The following is a 13,940-nucleotide window of genomic DNA, read 5'->3' as shown; positions in this document are numbered from 1 at the left end:
TGCTTCCCCTTCCCCTTCCCCAGTTCCTCCCAGAGCCTTCCAACCTTTCCATCCAGCCAGGACCACTCCTTTTCTTTCTATCTCTCTCTCCTTAGAAAATATACAGGGAAAAAAGAAAAAAAATAATATCACAAAATAAAAAAACATAATACACAAGCAAAAGACCAGCGGACAAAATAAAAAACAAAAACCTGCTCCGAACCACAATTCTTAGTTAAGGGAACCACTTTAGGGTTGGCAAGAGACCTGACCCTAGAGGGGCTCCCAGGTGCCCAAGCTGAGGTCCCCAGTTAGTTCCTTGGGCAGTTGAGAATAGGGAACCTGAAATGACCCTATCCTTGAGCAATACTGACGAATATCTTGCATATCATCATAGAACCTTCATCTGGTGATGGATGGAGATAGAGACAGAGACCCACACTGGAGCACTGGACTGAGCTCCCAAGGTCCCAATGAGGAGCAGAAGGAGGGAGAACATGAGCAAAGAAGTCGGGACCACGAGGGATGCACCCACCCACTGAGACAGTGGAGCTGATCTATTGAGAGCTCACCAAGACCAGCTGGACTGTGACTGAAAAAGCATGGGATAAAACTGGACTCTCTGAACACGACGAACTATGAGGGCTGATGAGACGCAAAGGACAATGGCACGGGGGTTTGATCCTACGTAATGTGATGGCTTTGTGGGAGCCCAGCCAGTTTGGATGTTCACCTTCCTAGATATGGACGGAGGTGGGAGGTCCTAGGTCTTACCACAGAGCAGAAAAACCTGACTGCTCTTTGGACTGGAGAGGGAGGGGGAAAGGAGTGGGGGGAGGGGGAGAAGGGTGGGAGGAGGGGGCGTAGGGAGGGATGAGGGGGAGGGAAATGGGAGGCTGGGAGGAGGTGGGGAGGTGGAAACTTGTTTTTTTTTTTTTTCTTCTCCTTTTCTCAATTAAAAAAAAAAAAAGACAAAAAAAAAAAACCTGCTCCGATAAAGCAATATGAAACGAAGCTCTACAAAAATACCATTGAGTTAGTTTTGAGCTGTGTGCCTGCGATTTTGCCACAGCTGCCACATGAAGTCAAAAGTGAAATTTTCCACTTGTGGTCTCATGTTGGCACTCAAAAGTTGGAGGTTTTAAAGCACTGCAGAGTTCAGATTTTTTTTTTTTTAAAAAAAAAAAAAAACCTCTCCAGTTGTACTAGAAATAAAGAACTTTAAAGAGCAACTTCAATGACCTGAACAGAACTCAAAGCAACCAAGAAAGTTGAAATAATGCAATAGAAGCTGAAAATTAAAAGGTCAGAGGGTTTCATCCTGAGTGAGGTAACCCAGACCCAGGAAGACAACCATGGTATGTACCCACTCATAAGTGGATATTAGACAGAAAGGATGACCATGCTACAATCCACAGACACAGAGAGCCTAGGTTAACAAAGAGGGACCAAAGGGTGATAAAAGCATTTCATGAGAAGGCAAAATAGAAAAGAACTCCTGGGTAGACTGGGGGTGGGTGAGGGTGGGAACATGAGGAATCAGGTTAGGGGGTGAATGGACGGGGAGAATACTGAAAGAGATGTCTTGATATGGGGGACATTTCAGGGTCAGACAGAAACTTTGTGAAATGTAAATTCCCATGAACCTACAAGGATGACCCTAGCTAAGACTCCTAGCAATAGTGGATAGGAAGCCTGAGCTGCCCTTCTCCTGTCATCAGATCAATGACTACCCCAATTGTCATCAGAAAGGCTTCATCCAGCAACTGATGGTAACAGATGCAGAGACTCATAGCTAAATATGGGGCTGAGCTCTGGAACTCCTGTTCAAGAGAGGGAGGAAGGATTGGACGAGCCAGGTGGGTCAAGGTCATCACAACAAGGGAAGCCACAGAACAACTAACCTGGGTTCATAGGAGCTCACAGAGCCTGGACCAACAGATAGGGAGCCTACATGGGACCAAGCTAGGCCTCTCTGCATATATGTGACAGTACATATATATGCTAGGAGTCCCACCAGCAGACCAATCTACATATATGTGACATATATGTAGATTGGTCTGCTGGTGGGACTCCTAGCAGTGGGAGCAGGACCTGTCCCTAATGCTTTGGCTGACTTTTGGGAATCTATTCCTCACACTCAATTGCTTTGCCCAGGCTTAATAAAATGGGGGGAGCTTAGCCCTACCTCAACTTAATATGCCATGCTTTGTTGACACCCACAGAAGTCCTGCCCCTTTCTGAACAGAAATAGAGGCATAGATTTTAGGAAGAGGATAGACCTGGAGAAGAGGAGGGAGGGTAAACTGAAGTCAGGATATAAAATAAATGAATAAATTGGATTAGAAAAGAGACTGGAGCCTTTTAAATCTGTGATTTGAATTTGTCTTAAATATATGGAAGAAGCAGAATACAATGGCAAGAAATAAAGCAAAAATGTGCAGATAAGCATGAGAAATTCTGAGAAAATCTATCAGAGGATCTAACCTAAAACCTATTCTCATGATCCAAAAGGAAGGAGAAAGGACACAGACCTGTGCAGTATTTCTTAAAGCATCCCCATGGTTGCGCAATCCACCTACAGGAGGAAACATCTACAGGGCCCATGTCTATTTTTAGCAGAATTCTGCAGGAACTGAGTTGTAATTATTCCTTTAAATACATATGCATGTCTCAACTTGCTAAATTCACTGCACCCCAGCATCTCCCTGACACCGAGTTCATCACCATGTTCTGTTGTATTTATAACTTTAATAGTAAGCTGTTTTATGCCAGCACCAAAAAATCAAATTATTTTCCTATATCCACGGAGTCAAAAGAAAAGAATAAGAGGAGTGACTGTCTCACAAAATTCAGTCTCAATCTCTCATCCACTGGAAATGATGCACACACCTATGCACCCTGCTTGGATGAAGCCGTTTGGGTCCTAGTCCTCTAATAATCTTGCTGTGTCTAACCCTTTGGAGAATCTTCTGGTTTTTATGCCATCCAAGACATTCTTTTGTCACTGGGCCACAAAGATTGCATTCTTTGCCATCGTGTGTATTGTGTGTGCGTGTGTGTGTGTTTCTTGGGTCTCACAGCACCTCAGGGCCCATTTTTATAGATACAGGCTAGGTTATTTTAGAATAAAGTCCAATCCTCAGTTTTCAGAATATGGCTTTAGTGTCTCTGCCAATATTATCAGTTAAGATAAGACCACAATGGAATGGCATGTGTCCTTAATCCTGTGCAAAGAAGATGAGATAGGAAAGGGGGCTAGAGAGATGGCTTAGTAGATTTAGTGCTTGCTTTGGGAACACCAATGACCAGAGTGTGAGCCTCAGAATCCATATTTAAGAAACTGGGTATGGTAGCATTTGCTTATAATCCCAAGGGAGGGGACATGACAACGGGTGGACGCCTAGGTCTTGCCGCCAAGCCAATCTAGCCTAATATGTGACTTCCAGGTCAATGAGAGATCCTTTCTCAAAAGTGGTGGATGGCACTCTGGAGGATGGCATCCAAGGTTGTTCTCCAGCCTCCACAACCATGCATACACATGCACCTGCACAAACAACACACACACACACACACACACACACACACACACATGCAAACCTGCATGCACAGACACACACAAACACACACATACAGATTAAACATGAGAGGCACTGTGCAACTATAAGGATAAATCTGTGCCACCAGCAGCCATCCACTCTGCCTAGTCTATGAACAGTCTGGCTGACTTCCCCAGAGAGTTCAGAGAAATCAGCACCTTGATTTTCATGTCTCTTGTTTTCAGAACAGTGAGGAAATAAATTTCTTATGTTTAAAGAAACTTGATTCTGACCCTCTTGGAGCCAGCCCTTGAACACAAATAGAGTTTTCTGGCCCCATGATGGCAGAGTGTTTCTCAACTGAAGAACCAGACGAGCCAGCCCAAGGTTCTTTCCTTGAACTCATTTGTGAAAATTTCTCTCATTGGATGTTTAAGGGTGACATAGCTAACTACAGAGATCATTCCATTCCTAGTAATATCAGTCAGCAAGTCATAAACAATTGATTGCCAGCTAGGTCAGGTGAGCACTGGATGAACCACATCCTTTCTATCTAGATGGCCAAATGCTTTAGCATTCAGAACACCATTAGAAAACTGGGTACGTGGGGGCAGGGCCTGTGAGCACCACAAATGGCAGCAATTGGAGTTCTGAGCAGCTAGAAAGAAATGAGTTTCATGCGATCTAGATGGGGTTAAAATCCAAACATTTGGGCAAGAACAAGAAGATCATTCCAGAAAGCAGCCATGAGAATGTGACCTCAGATATAAAAACAAAAAACAAAACAACACAAAAAAACATACAGGGAGCATGATGATGGTGCTAATTTAGTTTGTAACAGACTTAACTCCTCCTCCACATGGATGGACATGGTGGGCCTCACCTGAGAGTAGATAGCAAATCAAAGCAAGCAACTTTGTTCAAGGAACTCCAGAGATTACAGACAGTCGCGGTCCTGCAGCACCTAAATCTTCCTTTGGGATTTTTGAGCTACCTCGGAGAAAGTTCCCACCAATCAAAGAGAGAAAGCAGACGTGACTCAAGTACCAGAACTCTGGAGATGGTGTACTGTCAACATGAAGAAATGGCCTATTTTGCCCATCAATGCCATGTTGATTGGGAAGACTCAGCTTTAATTGCCTTTGGTAGCATCGCCTTGATTTTTATTTCATAGTTCAAGGCCTCCTGCCTTTTCAAGTGTGTAAAAACTGCTCCTCCACGTCGCTTTTGTCATGTTTTCTTTAGTGTTTCATGGACCACATGCTTTCTCATCATATAATTACACGTTGTATATTTATTTTCATTGTGTTAAATCACTTAAAATTATCTTACATCATTTCTTACTTCTAGATGGAAAAAAAGGCACATCCATATTAGAAGACTAATTAATTTGGACTTTCATCTGTGTTTCTTCTCTATTCTTTTAAAAAGAGCAGTCCAAGTCTAAGTAAACAATCTTTGATTTACTTTCAGAATATATCTCCAATCTTATCCCTCTCTCTACTACTCCTACCTTCTAGTCCAGGATTTCACAGATGTTGCTATATTTTTTCAGCTCTCTTCCCAGATTCTATACCATCCTCAACATGAAAGTCCAAGGTATCCTTAGGCACAGTTAAATAATTGTTAACTTAAAACTTCTCATATCTCTTCATCTCACTCAGAGTAAAATCCTTACAAAAGTCTACAAGACCTTTATAATTTGGCCCTAAATCTTTTTTTTTTAATTATTACCTTTGTTTGTTCCCTTCTAATCAGTCTAGCTTCTTTGAGATTGATAGAATATGCCAACTACATTCCTACCTTAGGACCATTATTCAAGCTATCTTCTAATTGAAACACAGTATCTGTAGGTATCTGCTTTTATGTGTTTGTGTCTTTCAATTCTTTATTCACATGTCATCTTTCTAATAAGTCCTAATCTGACAAGCTTCTTGTCTCCCTGCTTTGCATCCATAACTCATTTATTTTGCTCTCCTTTATTTTATAGTTTGTATTATTTCCTGTAGCATTTACATATTTCTGTATTTTTCATCACTGTCATACACACACAGTGTGAGAGCTCCATCGTATAGCACAGAATCTGCTTTGTTCAATGCTCTATCTAGGATGCCAAGAGACATAGCTGGTACAGGCTTGCCAATGTTTAAATAAATTCTATCCCACTGGTCAATGGACCTTTTGTACCCTTCAAGGTCTTATCTAATGTGGGAGAGTCTCTGAAAGTGTCTTCCATGAGTTAAGAGTCAACTCAGACCTCTGCTTGGAAATCCTGGTGTCTGCGATGATTTTTTTCCCCAAGACAGTGTCACAAACTGTAGTACAAGTTACTGTTCTCTCCCCAGTTCCTCAAGTTCTGGTGCTACAGGTAAACATCAACATGTTTGGAAATTGTGCACAGGGCTTCCTGTGCACCTATCTTTACTCTAGACCTGTGGCCACTCTCCCACCCACACCTGCAGCAAGGATGAAGCCCTAAGTTCTAAAGCAGAAAGATTCTGCTGCATCCTCTGCACCATTTGTTGGACTGAAATATTATGTTCTGGCAGCAGAGGAGAGAATTCACTTCTAATCTGTGAACAACCTTGTCCCAAGAACATCACAACAAGGATGCAGATAGAAGTATTTGAACCCTGGCTTTCACACTCTCCTGAATATCCAGAAATGATCTGCTTCCCTTGACTGCATGTGACGTAAGGTCAGACAAGAATCCCCCTTCCACAAGTTTACAATTCTTCCTAAGCTGATTCTTCCAACTGTGCTGATACTTGGGCCAATGATGCAAATTTAATGGTTTGTCACTCTATATTTCTGGTATTAATGCTGTCTTATAGGCTCATATCAGGAACACAGAACCAAAGTGCTAACGTCAAATGAAAGAGCAAGGAAGCAAGAATGTACACCTATAGCACAATATTTGTAGTTCTTTGAAAGAAAACCACTGGATGAATAAGGAAACATTCCCTGCTATATATTATTCAATGACAATTTGAATATACATTATTCAAATGTGGCTTTCACAATAACAAATACATTCTTCAAAATGTCCCATTGCTAAAGGATATATCATTTATTGGATGAAATTCATTCACAATCTTTTATTAGAAAAAGAATTTTTAAAGCCAGAGTATATTATTTTGGTAAGTGTACATTTTTTGACTTTTGTCTTTGTTAAATTACATCTAAATTCTTTTCTCCTAGCTACTCTAACTGCAGTATGTCTCCTTTCATAAAAGGTGGTATAAGTGCATCAAAGTGGTTCTGGTAACAGTGGGTTGTGCAATGGAGGGCACCACTGCTTCTTTTCAATTTCCTTGTCAATAAAAGAAAGTGGTTGGCAAGGAAATGTTAACTGTTTGATGGATAGGCCAATTACCCTGGTCTGATCATAACACACTGTACGCATTTGCTGAAATAGCATGCTGTACCATATAGCTATGTACAATGATTGTATCAATTTAAGAAGTAAAAAAAAATATATGGAGTGGTAAAACAAAGAGAGTGGTTGGGTCAGATCACCTGTAATACCTTTCCAGGAATATGCCTTCATATTTTATGTTTTAATAGGAAACCACACAATTTTAAGGGTTGAAAATGATTCATTCTTAGTATATTCAAACTCAAGGTCAACTTCAGTTCCCTTCTGGAAGTTCAAAAACTACTACTTATGTAAATTACAGACTCCTACAAACATTACCTGACAATATATTTTAAGGTGTGGTATGTGAACATAATTAATTTAATTTTATAGTCCATTCATATGATATCAATTAATCATCATTTTTTTCAGCACTACTATGCATAAAATGTTAGGTTAGACCACAAAGTTATCTGCAGGATCTTCCTGGATGCATTCGATTAATAAACTACAAAATAATGAAAATGAAGTTGCTTCAAACATACATTGTGTGGGAGACAACGTGGACACAAAGGAAAGAAGTCAGCACACTTGAAGTAATGAGCTAAGGAAAGGTTTCCCAAAAGACTTAAAAAAGGAAGTTGATATCACTCAAGTCAGTGGAATCATATATTGGATGGATGTTTTCAAGGCAAGAAAGACAAACCTCCAAAATCAGTAAAGCAAGAAAGATAGCACATTGGGGGATGGAGTAACTCAGAAGAGCCATGATGGCACATCAATAAAGAGAGGACGGTGAGAGAAGGTAAGGGGAAATTTCAACTCCCATGCCAAAGAATTATGCTTTATCCAACAGCTTGTAAAATCACTTGGGGATTTTAGACAGATGTGTAATTTAATAGATGCACGTTTTTGGAAGCTTCCTCTAATGCTGTTTTAAAAGGCAAATCAGATGTTACAGAAGAGGGAGGAAAGATGATGTATTTGTTTACTGCAGTCATAACATATCACAAAATGGAGCAGCCCAAACTAAAGTTCATTTTTTTTTCACTTTTTCAGTCAAAGACCACTGTCACAGAAACTCTTTTCCCTGGGAAGCTGTGAACAAAAGGCAATGTAGAATGTATAAAGACAAACCAAAGTATGGTTCCACCAAAGTCCAACTTAAGGAACCAATGAGTTTATTAAATTCACAGAGCATGGGTAAGAGGTTAATGAGAGTAGCAAGGGTGACCCAAAAGCAAAAGCACCACTGAAAATCTTACTGTAAGCATGGTGATTTCCCCATAGCTGTGTAGATGACTTCTCCCTTTCTCATAACCTTCTATGCCCCACCTACTCTAGCACTTCCTAAGGCCATATGCCTTTAGAGCAGAATTCCATATAGTTAGTTAGGAGGATAGGAGAATGTGATTGAAAGTTCAGGCTCAGAGCCAATAACCCTTCTTACTCTCCTCCTATGGCAGAAAATCAAGAGACCAGATCTTGAGAGTCTCTAACAAATATTCACGTCACTCTAATGATGATGATGGCTATTAGTCTTGCAGAACAGCGCTATGCAGCAAGGAGTGATTAGGGGACTTCTCCCTGTGGCTTCCTTCCTTGCTTTGTGAATGATTGTCTTCTGTCTTCTCATCATGTTCCCTCCATATACACATCTGTCACCTCACATTATCTTTGCTGAAGGACATCCATCAACGTTAGAGACCACCATTCAACCTCATTTTATATAACTTCCTCTTTAATACTTTATCTCCAAATACTATTGCATTTGGAGTTATGGGAGCTTGGGATATCCACATAAATTTGGGTTCACGACTCAACTCATCACAGAGAGATTCGGTGGTGTCTTCTACAAAGGTTCAGGTGAGATGTGATGTAGCAGTCCAGGAACAGTGGGATGCATACAACAGAGTCATAAACTGTTAAGATGTTTAAATGAAAGCGAAAATAACTGCCCCTCCCATCCATTCTCTATAGTTCTTCCACTCCCCAGAGCAATCATCCCAGTTCTTCAGCACTTTCATTTTGCATTTCCCTTTTTATGTCTAAAGAAGATTCACACTCTACCAAAGGAGAAAGGTATCTCTCTTACTATCAAGTTCAGAACTGATTGGGGACAAGCATGCAGTCAGGTGGCCAAAGAACAAAGCATCAGCTTGATTACTGGACTCAGTTACCTCACTCAACCCGTTAGTCACCCATCAGGTCATCATCCAAAGGAATCAGAAATTAAATCAAGTAGGGATATCATTGGTGATATTGAGACATTATTTGTTTTTATGCATTGTGTTGACATCCAGGTTATACATTATTAATATATCTTTATTTTCTCTTAGGAACACCAGCTAAAATGCTGAAGAGTGAAGAGCAAGATTTCTGCAATTCTTATAATTCATATGAGCAGAGAATGAGTGAAAGTCTATGTGAAACAAGATTGGCTACGGGTTGAACATTTTTGCTCTGCCTTTTAAAATGCACCTCATATCTCACTAAGTCTATCAACTATAAACAGTTTTCCCTGATTTCTCCCCTGCCTATCCCTCATCCACTCTTCAGGAAGCTTAAGGGGAGGTAACAGCTGAGGCAGAACAAAGCCCCTCCCAATTGCATCAAGGTTGCTAAAGACATCCCACCATATAGAATGGGATCTGAAGTGCCAGATCATGCACCAGAGATAGATCATGGTACCATTGTCAGGGGTCTCACAATCAGACGAAGCTTCACGAATGTTGCTCACAGGTAGAGGTTCAAGTTTGGTCTTATATAGGCTCCCCAGCTGTCTGTCTAGTGTACCTGAGATCCCTAAAGTTAGGGTCATCTCTCTCTGTGGCTTTCTCTGTTATGGGTAGTATAGGCCTGATTTTCAATATTATTGTTTTCCTCTCTACACATGTTTGTGGTTCTCCATCAAAAAAAAAGTTAAGAGAAGAAAAATAGATAAGTTACTAAGAACAAAAGATGAGTGATTTCATAAAGAAAGGAGTGAAGGATGGCAAAGGCAAAAATAAGAATACAGAGTCCTTTGAAGATGAAGACATTTATATGTTTCCTTAGCAAGTGCTATGTGCTGACACTACTGTGACCACTGGGCACACAATGGTGACTAGAGGGGGAAAGGTTTGTATTACATAGAAGCTACCTTCTAGTGACACCATGACTTTTGTCAGATGAGTCTGAGGGCGGAAATGGAGAATATCTGTCCAGCTGTTTATAGTTGATAGACTTAGTGAGATATGAGGTGCATTTTAAAAGGCAGAGCAAAAATGTTCAGGGAAAAATAAATTCCATAGCTACAGTGCTTTTTCTATAGATATTATCTAGAATGTACATAGGCTAGGTGATAGAGGCTGTTGAGATGAAATTACAATAAGATAAGATAACCAGTACATTTACGGGATAGTTGGAAAGGAATTGAATCAAATCGGGCTATAGTCATTACATAAAAAATAATGAAAATGACAAAGACCCTTTCTCTAAAGTAGTGGTTCTCAACCTTCCTAATGTTGTAACCCTTTAGTACAATTCCTCATGCTGTGGTGACCCCCTAAACATAAAATTATTTTAGTTGCTATTTCATAACAATAAGTTTGTCACTGTTATGAATTGTAATGTAAACACCTATTTTTTTTTCCAACTGTCTCTGGCAACACCTGTGAAAAAGGGCCATTTGATCCCCAAAAGGGTTACATACCCAGGTTGAGAACCACCATTGTTTACTGAAGGCAGTGAAGGTAAATGCTAGGCTCAGAAAATAGAACAAAACAAAACCCTTGTCCAGGCCAAACTGCATTATGTAAAGAATGGGTACAGCTGCTCTGACTCCTGGACTACCTAGAACAACTGTTCTTCTTCCAATACGTACCTGTCACTTAGGTGGGGCATATGTATATTTCACTCTCTTCCTTGACGTCTTTCCCAGATTCATTTCTGCGTAAAACAGCTCCCTGTGTGTCAATTAGAAGTCACTTTAATTGTCAGATGACAAAAACCTCACTAACTGTAGCTTACAAATAACAATAATGTCCCTTGATGATGATTTGAGGTTCCCAATCTCACTCATTCCTTGTTCACTGTTCTTCCTTATTGTCTATCCTGTTCCAATATGGCTGCTGTATCACCAGATATCACATTCTGAACAAGAAGAAATGAAAAAAAAAATAGAATATAGTACCAAGTGTATCAGGGAAGCTAAAGCATCTCCTAACCCAAACCGTCTAGCAACATTCTGCTTGCAAATTGCTGCTGGTTGAATGCGAAATCACAAGTGCCTAAAAGCTTGGTACCCTCGTGGTTTAAAAAACTATTGTCTCTTAAGAAAGCAGATACTTGTTAGATGGCATAAATCCCTGGAGGTGAGCGTTGAAGTTTGAGAGTTTAGTTCCACATCTTTTCTGCTCTCTAAACACCCTATGAGCACAATAAGAGCAGCTGCCTCATATCCCTGCTGCCAGTCCTCTGCCACCATGTACAACTTTACCCTCGAATGTGAGACAAAATGAAGTTGTTCCCCCATAAATTACTTATCAGGGATTTGGTCACAGTCACAAGAAAATTAATGAATCCATACATACTGGTCAAAAATATGTTGATTGGTCATTTCTAGTTACAAGCAAGTCTATAAAAAATATGTCAGTTTGCCAGAATGCATAACTGAAGTAGGCAAAGAAAACTCAAATTGGGAAAATGAGGTAAATTGCCAACTAACAGTATTTGCCAAATAACCCTGTTGGCAAAAGGTTGTATCCTGTCCAGTCCTGCAGCTATTTAGTCCCAAAGAAAAACACTGAGGTCTACATTAATTACAAACTGGTTGGCCTATTAGCTCAGGCTTCTTATTAACTAATTCTTGCGTCTTAAATTAGTCCATAATTCTTGTCTGCATTAGCTATGTGGCTTGGTACCTTTTATCAGTGAGGCATTCTCATCTTGTTTCCTCTATGTCTGGGTGGTGACTGCAGACTGAACCTTTCCTCTTCCCAGAATTCTCCTATTCTGGTTGTCCTGTCTATACTTCTTGCCTAGTTATCGGCCAATGATCATTTATTAAAACAACTGACAAATTTTTACAGGGTACAATACCATTGTCCCACAGCATCTCCCATATCATGGGGCTTTGTGATTGTTTTATTCTTGATATTTTGTTTGTTTGCAATTTGTTTTTTGTTTTGTATTGTTTTTACTTTATATAATAATTATCCTGCCAGTATTTATATCTCATGGCCTATTATTCTCACTCAAAATATACAAGTTAGTGATTTTTAATATATTAACAAGGTTGTTGATTGGTCACTCCCATCAAATTCCATGATATTTACATTCCTCCAGAAAATCCCTTCTAGCCATGAATAGTCATTTCTTTTTGCTCTCAGCTTCTAATCCCTCTAACTGTACCTAGCTGGACTTTCTCACTGGACCCTTTGTTCTTGACATCAGAAGTCGCACAGACTGTAACATCATCACGACTATGCTTGTTGATCAATTTTGCCCACAGTTTGTCTATTTTTGTATTTTTCCACATCGTTAGTTTTTGTTCATGGTCATTCTCTCTGTTCCTTATTTTATATTACATAGATTTCTTATTTTATGTGTTCAAAACATAGTTATTGTCTTTGTACCCCAAAATTGCTAATATATACCCATCTCCCTGACATTAACTATGCATGGGAGGCATCTGACATATTTGATAGTCCAGTGCCCATTTGTTCCTTCTGTGGATAACTGGCCTTTGATTCTTCCTCTGAGTGTGGTTGCAGTCTTGCCAGGACTCCCCTACCCTTCCAACCACGGTATGGGAAGTGGCTCAAGTCTGTCTGCTACCTTGTTTCCTGGAAGGCAAAATGGTGAAAGGATAAAATGGGTTAGACTTCAGGGGAGACTACTCTTCCTGTCACCAAATTCTAGGGGCTTTAGTAGCTGCTACTTGACAACCTTCTTAGGCCAATTTTCTTTCCCTTCTGTGACTCAAACTCTTATCATAAATTCGTTTTTATTGTTTTCTTCCTTCTCAATTGCACCGAAGAACCGCAACTTGTAACAGCAAGCATTTAATGATCATTCGTTGGGTGATTGTTGCTTTCACTAATGATTAAATACAAATTGGAGGATCTTGAAACCGAAATATAGTAAGATTGTGGCTAACTTTCTTGAATTCCCTGAGTTTTACTTTTGAGGCAGCAAAAAACGTTCCTCTTTGCCAATCTCTTCATCTTCAATGTCAGCGATTATGCTTCCAGGTCTGATTTAGCTGCTCATGCTGCTCCCATCCTCATTTCTACTCTGCTGAGACCATGCCCTCTTCGCCCTTTCTCCTGCTTACCTTGAAAGGCGGCAGTTATCTCTTGCAGACAGCTATCAAAGGAACCCCTTTATACACATACACTCCGGAGTCGTCAGGATGGCGGTCTCTTAGGGCTGCTATCCTGCAATGCTGGATGCTACATTTTCTTCTCCTTTTCGTTTGTCTCCTGGATATACAGTGTGGAGGTCATCTTTTGGACCCTTCTGTTTATAATCGAGTTCTCAATAAATGCTCCTAGGGTTTCTACTTCAGGCTGAGAGAAGTTTGGAATAGAGAGAAACTGTGAAGATAATTTGGGTCCAACTTCTTCCCTTTGTGGGACAGAACAAGACAGCCAAGTCAGGGGTTGAGGCGTCAGTGTGGGCACACCTTCCAGCACATCTGCTGATATTATGTATCCTGTCAGATTCTGCTTTCTCCTCACGTCTTATTCTCCTGTAGAATTCCACACTATTGGAAATATTAAGACATGTCTACTTAAATTCAGTACTTTTTGTCTTTTATTATTCCTTAACTTTGACTGAAATATGGTCTAGTTTTCTTGCTAACAGACTCTGAGCTAGGGGTTGATATACCAAACATCCTTACAGGTTACCTTGGGCAAATAGTTGTGGAGATAAGGAGCAAAAACAGGAATAGAGATGGACAGCTGGGGAGATAGCCAGTAGATAAAGGGCTTGTTTTCATGAGGACCTGAGTTCAAGTCCTACCGCCCACATACTAAAGACAGGCATGGTGGCACAGGTTTGTAATTCTGGGGAGG

This window comes from Microtus oregoni, unplaced genomic scaffold (assembly GCF_018167655.1).
Source record: "Microtus oregoni isolate MIOR12 unplaced genomic scaffold, Mior012 000001F_ref0000356, whole genome shotgun sequence".
Lineage (NCBI taxonomy): Eukaryota > Metazoa > Chordata > Mammalia > Rodentia > Cricetidae > Microtus > Microtus oregoni.
Note: the sequence above shows the minus strand (reverse complement) of the source record.